This window comes from Diadema setosum, chromosome 4 (genome assembly GCF_964275005.1).
Source record: "Diadema setosum chromosome 4, eeDiaSeto1, whole genome shotgun sequence".
NCBI classification, from domain to species: Eukaryota; Metazoa; Echinodermata; class Echinoidea; order Diadematoida; family Diadematidae; genus Diadema; species Diadema setosum.
Window position 1 is genome coordinate 22880391 of NC_092688.1, and position 14315 is coordinate 22894705.

Here is a 14315-nt window from a genome sequence, read left to right on the forward strand (position 1 = left end):
GTACCATTCAAAGAAACTTCTTGTCTTAATTCTAACACTGAAGATCATGAACGCGTTCATGAATTTTGACATTGTACAGTCCCAAAACTGCCGTTTGTAGCTAAATTTTGTCGCTTTGAAAATTAAGGGGAGAGGGCACCGGGCGCAACTGCTGGCAATTACCCGGCAGCTACATGAGGAGAATGGCATAGCGATTAAATGCGAGCGAGCGAAGCAAGCGAGCTTAGAAATTTTGACATTGTACAGTCCAAAAACGGCCGTTTTATAGCTATATCTTTTCGCTTAGGAAATTAAGGGGGTGGGGGCACACCGGGCGCAACTGCTGGCAATTACTGGCAGCAACATGAGGAGAATAACTGCGAGTGAGCGGAGCGAGCGAGCTTGAAAATGTTGACATTTCACAGTCCCAAAACTGCCGTTTGTAGCTATATTTTTTTCGCTTTGAAAAATAAGGGGGGGGGGGGGCACCTGGCGCAACTGCTGGTAATTACCCGGCAGCAACATGAGGAGAATGGCATGACGATTAAATGCGAGCGAGCGGAGCGAGCGAGCTTGAAAATTTTGACATTTCACAGTCCAAAAACTGCCGTTTGTAGCTATATTTTGTCGCTTTGAAAATTAAGGGGAGAGGGCACCGGGCGCAACTGCTGGCAATTAACCGGCAGCTACATGAGGAGAATGGCATAGCGATTAAATGCGAGCGAGCGAAGCAAGCGAGCTTGGAAATTTTGACATTGTACAGTCCAAAAACGGCCGTTTGTAGCTATATCTTTTCGCTTAGGAAATTAAGGGGGTGGGGGCACACCGGGCGCAACTGCTGGCAATTACTGGCAGCAACATGAGGAGAATAACTGCGAGTGAGCGGAGAGAGCGAGCTTGAAAAGTTTGACATTTCACAGTCCAACTGCCGTTTGTAGCTATATTTTTTTCGCTTTGAAAAATAAGGGGGGGGGGGTCCACCTGGCGCAACTGCTGGTAATTACCCGGCAGCAACATGAGGAGAATGGCATGACGATTAAATGCGAGCGAGCGAAGCGAGCGAGCTTGAAAATTTTGACATTTTACAGTCCTAAAACTGCCGTTTGTAGCTGTACTTTTTTCGCTCAGGAAATTAAAGGGGGGTGGGGGTGCACCGGGCGCAACTGCTGGCAATTACTGGCAGCAACATCAGGAGAATGACATAACGATTAAATGCGAGCAGGGAGGTGTTTCTCTTCCCACCTCCCTGATGCGAGCGAGCGGAGCGAGCGAGCTTGAAAATTTTGACATCTTACAGTCCCCCAAACTGCCGTTTGTAGCTATATTTTTTTCGCTTTGAAAAATAAGGGGGGGGGGCGCACCGGGCGCAACTGCTGGCAAATACTCAAGTACCCAGCAGCAACATCAGGAGGATGGCATGACGATTAAATGCGAGCGAGCGAAGCGAGCGAGCTTGAAAATTTTCACATTCTACAGTCCAAAAACTGCCGTTTGTAGCTGTACTTTTTTCGCTTTGGAAATTGAGGGATGGGGGCGCATCGGGTGCAACTGCTGGCAATTACTGGCAGCAACAAATATCTCGTAAACATCCATTTATGATGAAATCTGGGGAAATTTCAATCCCAGAAGTGTATACTATTTTTTCAGGGGGGGGGGAACCCTCCGTTAATTGAAAGTATCTAGATATCTCCTCCCACCCAAGGAACATTTGCATTTCTTTAAACTGAAGTAACAGACCTGGTGCACACTTTAAATGAAACATTTTGAAATCTGTCAGTCTAAAGTGTATTAAGTAGAAATGATTGAACGGGGAGGGTATGGGGGGTATGGGAAGGGTTAGGCCTATCCCCCTCTTACGCGAGGGAGATTCTGTATTTTCAGAATTGAAATTCAGCCATCTTTGGGTGAAATATTTAGACAGTCTTCTATCAAAAAAAGTAAGAACATTTCCACATCTCGGGAGCTACGAGGAGGAGCAAAATGATCTGTTTGTCCCCAATACTTTTATGGGGGAACCATCCCCCTCCCCCTCCATCGACGCCTCTGCATATGAGGGACCTTTTGTAAGTGAAAGATCTGCTGCACACTCTTTGATAAATATAAGGAAATAAAACGTCAATCTCAAAAGTGTACAAAGTCTATCGAAAGGAACCCAGTAGCTTTTGCATATTTATGATTGCAATTCAGCGATCCGGTGCATAATTCTGGCGGTACTTGTCCAATTTTCCATAAAGAAAGTTCGAGATTTGTCCTCATCTCAGGAATTGCTTGGGGGACAAATGATTTGTCTGCCCCCAACATTTCCGTAGGGGCGGGGCAAATGCCCCTTTGCCCCCCCCCCCCCCAAGATAGATTCGAAGCCCCTGATCATCCCTGGGTATGCCCATTTGATAGATGTATCAGAGTCATCATCGTTTCAGGAATGATTCAGGAAATGGAGGGGGGGGGGTCAATTATGGCGTTATAGTTTTTGTTATTGTTTGTTTGTTTTCGCACATAATTTGCAGATGGTCCCGAGTTGCTCGCTTCATAACATGTTTACATGTAAGCCTATGCTATTTGACGTTGTCAACGTCTGGACCATAACACCTTATGTCGATATTACTTTCTTCGCGAGCGAGCGAAGCGAGCGAGCGCTTGAGAAAATTATGTATACATTATCCTACAAGATAAAATACTGTTCAGCTCTGTTAACTGTCTGAAGGCGGGCGTACGAACGTCATGCAATATGCCAAAATTGATACAATCACATTTCTGCTTCCTCCATTTTTTCTCAAATTTCAGGGGGGGGGGGGATGATTGTACAGGCCATCCCCCCTCCTCCATTTCAGGGGGGATATATCCCCCCCATCCCCCCGGGATTTACGCCCATGATTTATCATCTCTCTTCTCAGCAGATTTGATGGAGATTGATCAAATTAAAATCACGATTTTCGACTAACTCAAATAGAAGAATTTCGAGAATGGAAATATATTTGAAGAAAGAATAAATCTTATCGAAACATTGTCGAATGAGAATGAAAATGTCACTTTCATATTTGAGAAAACTAGAATCTGTTCTGTTTTGACCTTGTTTTTCTTAAGGTTCTGGTGACAACCATAACGGAAAGCAGGGCACAGTCCTGAGTGCCAAAGATGTCAGTATGGTGAGTTTGCATTACAACGGGGCGTCTCATTTATGTCCTGTATGTTTTCTCTTCCTCAATTCTCACTTGTTTTACAAAGTTTCTGTCTTTTCCAGTTGTTTAAGTTTCCACAGGTCATTGAGATATGACGCTCTTGAGACACACATTGGCAACTATAATCATAATATTTGAAATCAACGGTATTTTCTCATACCATGGACAAGAAATCATTTTTCGGCATCATTATTTGGCAAACAATAATAATTTCCCACTTCATGGCTCTAACTCTGTCCAAAAAGTTTGGGAAGCAGCAAAAGTCTATTGTAATGGTCGTATTTTATACGATAATGATGATAAATACCGTGACCTGCAAGTATTATACATTTTCTTTCAAGTCCAAACTCTTTCTGCTCTTGTCCTGGTATTACTTTGCAGTATCACGAGGCTTCTCGTTGGGATGAGCAGAGCTCCGTCACATCTTTCTGGGGTTCCGTTTCGGATGTCGACGAGTGCCTCTTGTGATGCGCCTTGAACAAGGCTAATACCAATAAAGAGGTCCGCAGCAAGTTATCGCTCTCAGATCAAGACATGGCTTCCCAATCGTGGTCTTTTGCAACATTGTTGTGATGGTTTGGGTGCGATCTGCCAGGAATGGAGCGGAACATTTGATTGTCATGATGTGGTGATTGGGTTGAGTCGTGACAAATTGGGACCTTGTCCGGGAAAATGAACAGACAAGCCGTTTTCTTTCGCATGTTCCATGCGGATTGTGGTGAGGACTCTCACGTCTGGTTGTACACGTGTGCTGTAAGTACGTAGTGTATAGCGTCGATGGTGTATAGGCTCATGTCGTATCGGGCCTATGTACCTGCTTGCATGTAGGTTCTGTTAGGCCTCATGCGTTTTGGTGAGGACTCTCACGTTTGGCTGTACACGTTTGTTTTTAGTATGTAGACAAGTGTATAGCGTCGATGACAGGCTTATGTATTGGGCCTGCATTGTTTGCATGTTGGTTTTGACAGGCCACATGCGTTTTGGTGAAGACTCTCACGTTTGGTTGTGCACGTTGTGTATAACATTTATGCTGCGTAGGCTTTGGCAGTCATTGACTGTGTTTGTAGTTTTCAGACTACATTTTGTGTGAAGGCCTAGTGCAGATTTTGGTGAGGATTCTCACGTTTTGGACGTTTGTCGTTTTTGCATGAAGGTCTTCTGTAGACCGATTTGGGTGAGGATTCTCACGTTCAGTTGTGTGCGTAAATAGTGCATAGCGTGGGTATTGCGCATTGGGCTCGCACGTGTTTTGTAGTCGCAGACGGTCGGTCTAGCGCGTCGTGTGTAGGGCTAGTGCAGTTTGTGAGTGTGCGTATGCTGGATGTGTATGTGTGGGGGCTTGCGTACACATTGGCTACGGGTCACGCCGAATTTTCTGGAAGATTAGCCTCGGTTAAAGGCTTTGATATATTTTCCTTAGTTTGCACAATCGTGCTATGTGGTCGTTTGTAGTGAGTGTGTATACTCATTCTATGTCCTTAGATCACATGCTAATGTGATGCCGTGGTGTTCTGATTGTATGCCTGATTCGAAGGCTTAGGGATTTTGATGTTTTCTGCTTATCGTAGAAAATTTTTGCCTGTTCTGCGCGTGTGACTGGGTTCATGCATACATGTGTACTCATATGCAGTGCATTTCTTTTGTTAAGGCTTTGTAGTTTTGTGAGGATTTGTGACTTCTTGCAAGTTTTGATTTTGATATTCCCACAATGGCTGATGTCGTGCAGAGCTTTGTTGATGAACCCACTCAGGAAGGTTTTAATAACCTGAGGAAGGCAGAACTGGTGGAAGTTGCTCGAATTTTAGAAATCCCGATCAAAACATCGGATCGAAAAGCAGAGATCAAGGACACAATTTCGGAGTTTTTTACCAATACTGGTATTTGGCCTGCCTCTTTGTCAGAGGATGAAGCAGGGACAGATGATGGTGAAATTATCACACCTTTGGTAACCCCTGCAGAAAGTGAATTGAAGAAAATTGAGATCCAGCTTCGGATGAAGCAGCTGGAAGTCGAGGCAAAGAAAATAGAACTCGAAATCAAGTCAATCGATGCAAAATCGAATGAACCTTCTTCCAGCAGTTCAGCAAAGTCATCAAAATTTGATGCATTAAGGCAATCTCAGTTGGTGCCGAAATTTCGTGAAGACCGGGTAGAAGAGTTTTTCCAGCACTTTGAAAAAGTGGCTGTGAGTTTGGAATGGCCCAAGGAAGTGTGGCCGACATTGATACAGAGCTCGCTGGTAGGGAAGGCCCAAGAGGTCTATGCGTCTCTCACTATCCAAGAGTGTTCTGACTATGAGAATTTGAAGAGTTCCGTGTTAAGGGCATACGAGTTGGTGCCGGAAGCCCACAGGCAACTGTTTCGGAATTATAGGAGAAGGGATGATCAGACATTCGTTGATTTTGTGCAACACAAGCAGACCCATTTTGAACACTGGTTAAGGTCGTCTGGTGTTGATGATTTCCACAAACTGAAAGAGTTGGTGTTGTTAGAGGAGGTGAAGAGGTGTGTTCAGCCAGATCAGCGGCAGTACCTGGAGGAAAGGGAAGTGAATGGTGCCAGGAGAGCTGCTGTCCTCCTTGATGAGTATGTGCTTACCCACAAGGGTACTTTCAAACTTTCTTCAAGCAAGAAAGGAGGCCAGGGTGTGCCAAGAAGAGGAGCTGTTGCTCCAAGCATTCCCAAGCCCGATCTTGATCAAAAGCCGAACAAGGCTTGCTTCTATTGCAAGAAGGACGGACATGTGATGTCAGCTTGCTGGAAGTTGAAGAAGAAGCGAGAAAAAGAGGGGATTAGCAACCCCAAAGCATTGCCAGATGCTTTTGCTATCACTCGCACAGAGCATCTGCCATCGTTTGAACGGGTGGCAGAGAATTACAAACCTTTCATATCTTCAGGGTATGTTAGTTTGACGCCTGATAGTGAGCAGGTTCAGGTTCACATTTTGAGGGATACAGGAGCATCACAGAGTCTCCTGTGTGCAAAGACATTGCCATTTTCGGTTGAATCTTCTGTGAATTCGGAAGTGTTTGTGAGGGGAGTTGAAGGTGGGAGTGTCCGAGTGCCTCTTCATAATATCGAATTGAAGAGCGATCTTGTCAGTGGCTCAGTTGTAGTAGGTATTTTGCCTACATTGCCAGTCGAAGGTGTCACCTTATTGCTCGGCAATGATATCGCTGGAGAGAAGGTTTTGCCTCACTTTCTCCCAAGTAAGACACCCGTGGTTGACGAAGCCACAGAGAAATTGGTTCAGGATATGCCTGATGTGTTTCCCTCATGTGCTGTTACCAGGTCAATGGCTCGTGAACTGGAGAAAGAGGAGCAAGAGGATATCTTGGCTGATACTTTCTTCTCTAGACTTGAAGAGTCTAACAGCAGTGATGATGCACACATGGACCATGGTCAAATGTCAGAGATTTCTCGTCAGAGTCTGGTTGAATTGCAGGGCAAAGACCCTGAAATAGTGCGTCTTGCACAGTCACTTGTACCTGAGGATGAGGAAGTGAATGAAACTGTGAAGTTTTACAAGAGGGATGGTATCTTGATGAGGAGGTGGCGCCCTCCTGATGCCACAAGTGATGAGGATTTTCGAGATATTCATCAAGTAGTGGTACCAAAGATGTACCGGAAGGAGATCATATCTCTTGCCCATGAAGCACCATTGGCAGGTCATTTGGGGATCAACAAAACCCAAGAGAAGGTGCTTCGATATTTCTTCTGGCCAGGTTTGCGACATGACGTCGCAGAGTTTTGTCGGTCTTGCCATGTGTGTCAGGTAGTTGGCAAGCCAAACCAGAAGATTCCCCCTGCCCCTTTAAGGCCAATTCCGGCCTTCGAAGAACCGTTTAGTCGGGTCATTGTGGATTGTGTCGGTCCTCTTCCAAGGACAAAGTCGGGTAATCAGTATTTGCTGACGATGATGTGTGCATCTACCCGCTTCCCCGAGGCAATTCCATTACGGACAATTACTGCCAAGAATGTCTGTAAAGCTCTTGTGAAGTTCTTCACAATGGTAGGACTTCCAAAGTGTGTTCAGTCAGACCAAGGGTCTAATTTCACATCCAAAATCTTCCAACAGGTGATGAGTGAGTTAGGTGTAGAATGTAGGAACTCAAGTGCTTACCATCCACAGAGCCAGGGAGCTCTTGAACGCTTTCACCAAACCTTGAAGAATATGATGCGTGTGTACTGCAGTGAGCATGAGAAAGAGTGGGATGAGGGTATTCCTCTCCTCTTGTTTGCAGTTCGAGAATCGGTCCAGGAATCTCTTGGATTCAGTCCTTTCGAGCTGGTCTTTGGGCACTCAGTTCGTGTTCCCTTGAAGATCTTGCAAGAAAAGATCTTGGTTGAGCCAGAGTCCAACCTATTGGACTATGTGTGTCAGTTCAAGGATAGACTTTCTTGTACTCGTGAATTAGCTGCAGGTCATCTGAAGGCAGCTCAGTCTAACATGAAGAGACTGTTTGATCGGAAGGTGAAAGAAAGGCATTTTGAGCCTGGTTCTAAGGTTCTTGTGTTGCTCCCTCTTCAAGGAGATGCCTTGAAGGCTAGATATGCAGGGCCGTATGTGGTTGAGAAAAGAGTGAGTGATGTCAATTACATCATCCTGACACCTGATAGGAGGAAGAGGAGAAGACTCTGTCATGTCAACATGCTAAAGGAGTATGTTGAAAATGTAGAAGAGGCTAATGAAAAGCCTGTTGCTACGGTTGGAATCGGTTGTGAAGTGGATGGTGAAGACAGTGAGAGTGATGATGTGGAAATTCCGCAGTTGATGTTGAAGAATTCTGTGGTGTTAGCAAATCTATCTGACACATTATCTCATCTTCCAGGAGTAGAGAGAGCTCAGGTGATGGATGTAGTCCATGAGTATGAACACCTTTTCAGTGATGTACCAGGTCGTACTAGTGTGGTGGTGCATGATGTTGATGTGGGGGACTCCTCCCCTGTCAAGCAACACCCATATCGTGTGAATCCATTGAAAATGGATGTTCTGAGGAAGGAAGTTCAATACATGCTTGAACATGACCTTATTGAGCCCAGTAAGAGTGGATGGAGTTCTCCCTGTGTGTTGGTTCCAAAGCAGGATGGTTCTTTGCGTTTCTGTACGGATTACAGGTTGCTCAATTCGAAAACAAAGTCAGACTCGTACCCTTTGCCCCGCATCGATGATTGTATTGATCGCGTAGGGAATGCCAAATACGTCAGTAAGTTTGACCTTTTGAAGGGGTACTGGCAGGTTCCCCTCAGTGAAAGAGCGAAAGAACTGTCTGCATTCGTGACTCCTGACGGATTCTTCCAATACAAAGTGATGCCGTTCGGGATGAAGAACGCGCCCGCTACATTCCAGAGACTCATCAACACCGTCACGTCTGGCTTGGTGGGATGCGAGGCGTATCTCGACGACATCATAGTGTACAGCCATACATGGGAGGACCACCTTCTGAGAGTCAGAGCACTGTTTGACCGCTTGACCAGTGCCAACCTTACGGTGAACTTGAGGAAATGTGAGTTCGCCCGAGCAAAAGTCATGTTCCTGGGTCACATTGTGGGACATGGTTCCGTCAAGCCTGTTGAAGCAAAGGTGGAGACGATCCTGAACTTTCCCCGCCCACAGAGTAAGCGAGAGCTGAGACGATTTCTGGGCATGACTGGCTATTATCGGAAGTTCTGCCATAATTTCGCTGATGCTGCAACACCGCTCACCAACATGTTGCGGAAAGATTCGCAGTTCGAGTGGTCAGATGACTGTCAAGTTGCTTTCAACCGGCTGAAGGCAATGCTAGCGAGTTCTCCGGTTCTTGCAGCGCCGAACTTCGACAAGCAGTTCATTCTTATGGTGGACGCGAGTGACACAGGAGGAGGAGGAGCCCTGATGCAGAAGGACGACAACGGAGTTGACCATCCCGTCGCGTACATGTCCAGAAAATTCAACAAACATCAGCGACGGTACTCCACTGTCGAGAAGGAGACGTTAGCGCTCGTCATGGCTCTTCGTCATTTTGACGTGTACCTGAACACTACAAGGTATCCAGTGCTGGTGTACACAGACCACAATCCGCTTGTGTTCCTGTCGCGAATGAGGAACAAAAATGGACGCCTAACCAGATGGGCGCTAGTGCTACAGGAGTACAACCTCGTGATACAGCACGTACGTGGAAAAGACAATGTCATTGCAGACGCTTTGTCCCGTGGATAAGATAGAAGTACGCATATTTCCACGGATAGGACAAAAGGACACAGATGTGCTTATTATCCATAGATAATAAGACTGGTAATGACTTGGAAACATGAACAATACGAGACAAAAGAAATGTGTTTCCATGCATTTGTAAGAAAATTATATTTCTCATGTTGAAGAAAGAGTGTTATTGATTGCTTTGAAATGATGACACAAACATTGTGTACACTGCTTTAATTTATTCTTTTTGTTCTTGTCTGCAGGGAAAAAGACAGCATGTTTTCCAAATGGTCATGATTTTTGCACCAAAACAGGGCAAAATCATTTCAAGTGATATAGCATGAGTTTTGCTATGTTTTATGCTTTATATGGTGAAGAAAGGGGTTTTCAGTAATACAGCATATTTTGATACAGGGTATAATGTAGACATTGTATTAATTGGAACTGCAAATTAAGTTGCATTGCTGTTTGCAAAAAGCACACACAAGCATACAAAAGCTGTTGTTGCATTTTTTTCAAATGCTTAATTTGCAAGAGTTGGAATTTGTGGCATCACAGAATTGACCAATTATACACATTTTCCATAGCATAGATATCGATTGAGTGAAATTATGACACTATGATATTCATAATGTTGTGAATGTGTAAGGTTCATGAGACCATACAGGTGTACAGACATAACCAGGTTATATTCATGTGATATCTTGTTTCAGAAACAGAGAGAGTATAACAGGTGTTCATAATTGCATTGTTTTGCTATACGCTAGTCACTGTACATGCATTTATTGTCTTGAGGAACAAAGCTTTACAGTATTTGAACAGAAGTGTCAAGAAATTAGAAATGTAGAGATGTTTGTCAGACCAAACAGTTGAGCTGAACGCGTTGTTATGTCAGTTTTCATCAAAGGTCAGATTGCTACAAGCTCACCATGTAAAAATGGTTACTAAGTATAGTGAATGGAAGATTACTTCTGTTATTGGTGACATAATACAACAACAAAACCGTATAAAGTTCAGTATTCAACCTGCATGATTGTCAGTGTATGCAGGTTAATCAGTGATATGTGTAGCGGTTTTTCTCAAGCATATGCACATCAAGCTAAGAGAGAAGTTTGATATGTCCATACTTATGGTATATTGTTTCATGATACAATTACAGTGTATTTTGTTCTGAACCAGCAGCATTTCTTAGATTTCGACTAGGTGTTGAAATGTTTGGCCATTTGATACTTATAAGCATTTCAGGAAAGCTAAAGAGAATACATGTTTCATGATTTATGACCAAGCAGAAAAAAAAAAAGAAGAAAAGAAAACAAGGAATGTTGTGGTTGTAAAGTTTTGCGCGTATACGCACATGCTTGTTCCGAGCAGGTAGTGGATCTATATTTAGACTTAGCCTACGCTCAAGAAAGGTTTTGATAAGGCTCATTAAGTCTGAGCTTGTTTATGTGAAGAATCCACTTTAGTGTATGAACACACAACTGTGCATTTTTATGTATCGTGTTTCGGAACATGTTTGTAACGACTGTTTGCAGTTTGACTGGAAGGTTCTTCCATAACTTCCCGTCTTAAGGGGGGAGATGTGATGCGCCTTGAACAAGGCTAATACCAATAAAGAGGTCCGCAGCAAGTTATCGCTCTCAGATCAAGACATGGCTTCCCAATCGTGGTCTTTTGCAACATTGTTGTGATGGTTTGGGTGCGATCTGCCAGGAATGGAGCGGAACATTTGATTGTCATGATGTGGTGATTGGGTTGAGTCGTGACACTCTTCAACGAAGACATTAGTCTTTACAGCCAGAGTTTCAGTAATATATCGAATTTGTCTCTTCTCGACGAAGAGGAGTATGCACGGAAAAGTCACGACAGGCAGGGTGACAACAGTGATGACGAGGAAGATGATTTGTCCTCCATCAGTCCGAGCGAACTCTCCGAACTTCTGCGCACGTCTTCAGAAGACGAGGACTATGAAAGCAATGAAGACGATGTGTTTACAACAGTAACAGACTTAACAGACTTCGACAGTGACTCCTCGGACCTCTCGCTCTCAGATGAAGATATTTCCGGCGATGTTGAAGGAGTATATGCAGGACAATATTATTCAAACAGCATCGTCATCGATATCCTAGACATGCTAATCAATGAGGCAGTCTGTGGCTTGGTCCAGAATTCATGAGGAGATATGCACTAGACAGATTGAATTGCTAACATTTGGCATGATTTTCAGCAATAAATGACATCACTGAAATGATACTTTCCTGAGTACTTCTGGTCCCTTACTTGTGCTCTACGAGTTTACCGTGAGGTTAACTACAAGGTAAAGATACCAAATGAAGGGGGCGAGATAGGGGTTATAGACGGTCCAGTTCATTTGAGACTCAGAGATTTGCAACGAGTTTTGCAACGAACATACATTCTAGGCTTTCTCTAAGCTAATTTTGAAAAGCACTGATACGTGTTTAGATATGCCTGTACCTATAGTTCACTGTTACACATGCAATGTACATCAAGCCCGTAGAGCCCCTTTATGTTCTGATTGCCTTGTTTGAAATGTAGGCAGGCAAATCATTTTCTTTCTTCTAGCAAATCTCGACCAGAAAATTAATACTAAAGGCATTGCATGTGCCGAGCAGAGGCAAATAGTAGCAAATTCCGGATCTTATGATATTGAAAGAAGTCATAAGCAGCCTGTAGCTTTTTCATTCAAATATCGGAAAGGAAATTAAAAAGAAAGAAAGACAGACAGAAAGAAAGAAAGACGGAAAAAAGGCTTTGAGTTTCGAGCTTTTTCCTGATTTCCACACCCATTCCCTGAAATAAACCCTCCTTAATGATAGCAATGGACAAACATTGTGTGATAAATGGGTCTCAGTCACGCTATCCAATACACCAATGTTATGGCTGTTGCAGATTTATACTTTGTTGGTATCTGCGAATGATTATTAATACTTCCGTTTTTGTGAATAACGTCATATTTCTGTGGAAAAGAAGTAAGGAAAGCTTTACGTTTTACATCCATACGCGTTGAAATTGCCTCTTATACACGTTTACAAGTATAATGGAACTAAAAAGAAATAGTATGTCTTTGACATATCGATTTTCATCAAACTGTAGCAAATAAGCAAGAGAAATTCCAGATGATCTTCGAACCCACCAACTTTTCTGATAAATGACGTGAAAAGGTCGACGTGACATAATAACAGCGAGATATTATGTTCAGAGAAGGACGCCCAGTGCTTTCATTATTTTGCTGCCTAACAATCTCTTCCATATTAATGACCTAAGAAATGCGCTCACTCAGTATTTCGTCATAATCAATGCTACTGCAGACGCGCTGCTCGTATTAAAATCGACGTAGCTACATGTGAATATCTGTGACGAAATAATGCAAGCACGCAGTATTTCTGTTTACATAACAACGAAATTCTACAGTACTTGTCCATTCCTAGTGAATTCCTCTTGCTATTCGTACACTTTTGATGGAGTTCTCGTAGCTTGATATCGAAATGTCTACGTTTTCCGAGCTATCTCGCGGTCGGCGATTTTGGGCTCGACTCCGTAGTTCGCTGACAAGATCTTTCAGCAAATTGTGTTGTGTCACTGCAGGTAATGTATTTCCTGGCGTGCACAAACAATCTCAACATGCCACACTTTCCATCCATGCATGATAATCCAGGTTTTCTAGAAATTCTGTGATGAGAGCAGTAAATCTTCTGATTATTGTAGATTTATCATCTCTCTTCTCAGCAGATTTGATGGAGATTGATCAAATTAAAATCACGATTTTCGACTAACTCAAATAGAAGAATTTGGAGAATGGAAATATATTTGAAGAAAGAATAAATCTTACAAAAACATTGTTGAATGAGAATGAAAATGTCACTTTCATATTTGAGAAAACTAGAATCTGTTCTGTTTTGACCTTGCTTTTCTTAAGGTTCTGGTGACAACCATAACGGAAAGCAAGGCACAGTCCTGAGTGCCAAAGATGTCAGTATGGTGAGTTTGCATTACGACGGGGCGTCTCATTTCTGTCCTGTATGTTTTCTCTTCCTCAATTCTAACTTGTTTTACAAAGTTTCTGTCTTTTCCAGTTGTTTAAGTTTCCACAGGTCATTGAGATATGACGCTCTTGAGACACACATTGGCAACTATAATCATAATATTTGAAATCAACGGTATTTTCTCATACCATGGACAAGAAATCATTTTTCGGCATCATTATTTGGCAAACAATAATAATTTCCCACTTCATGGCTCTAACTCTGTCCAAAAAGTTTGGGAAGCAGCAAAAGTCTATTGTAATGGTCGTATTTTATACGATAATGATGATAAATACCGTGACCTGCAAGTATTATACATTTTCTTTCAAGTCCAAACTCTTTCTGCTCTTGTCCTGGTATTACTTTGCAGTATCACGAGGCTTCTCGTTGGGATGAGCGGAGCTCCGTCACATCTTTCTGGGGTTCCGTTTCGGATGTGGACGAGTGCCTCTTCAACAGAGACATTAGTCTGTACAGCCAGAGTTTCAGTAATATATCGAATTTGTCTCTTCTCGACGAAGAGGAGTATGCACGTAAAAGTCACGACAGGAAGGGTGACAACAGTGACGACGAGGAAGATGATTTGTCCTCCATCAGTCCGAGCGAACTCTCCGAACTTCTGCGCACGTCTTCAGAAGACGAGGACTTTGAAAGCGATGAAGACGATGTGTTTACAACAGTAACAGACTTATCAGACTTCGACAGTGACTCCTCCGACCTCTCGCTCTCAGATGAAGATATTTCCGGCGATGTTGAAGGAGTATATGCAGGACAATATTATTCAAACAGCATCGTCATCGATATCCTAGACATGCTAATCAATGAGGCAGTCTGTGGCTTGGTCCAGAATTCATGAGGAGATATGCACCAGACAGATTGAATTGCTAACATTTGGCATGATTTTCAGCAATAAATGACATCACTGAAATGATA

The 14315-nt window shown here is 43.3% G+C and overlaps 1 long non-coding RNA gene across 1 annotated transcript; it reads left to right on the forward strand.

The window, feature by feature from the left end:
- Positions 1-13217: 13217 nt before the first annotated feature.
- LOC140227022 (uncharacterized) lies at positions 13218-14315 on the forward strand. The gene is made up of 2 exons (XR_011901011.1): positions 13218-13338; positions 13753-14315. It is a non-coding gene; the product is annotated as an uncharacterized lncRNA (long non-coding RNA).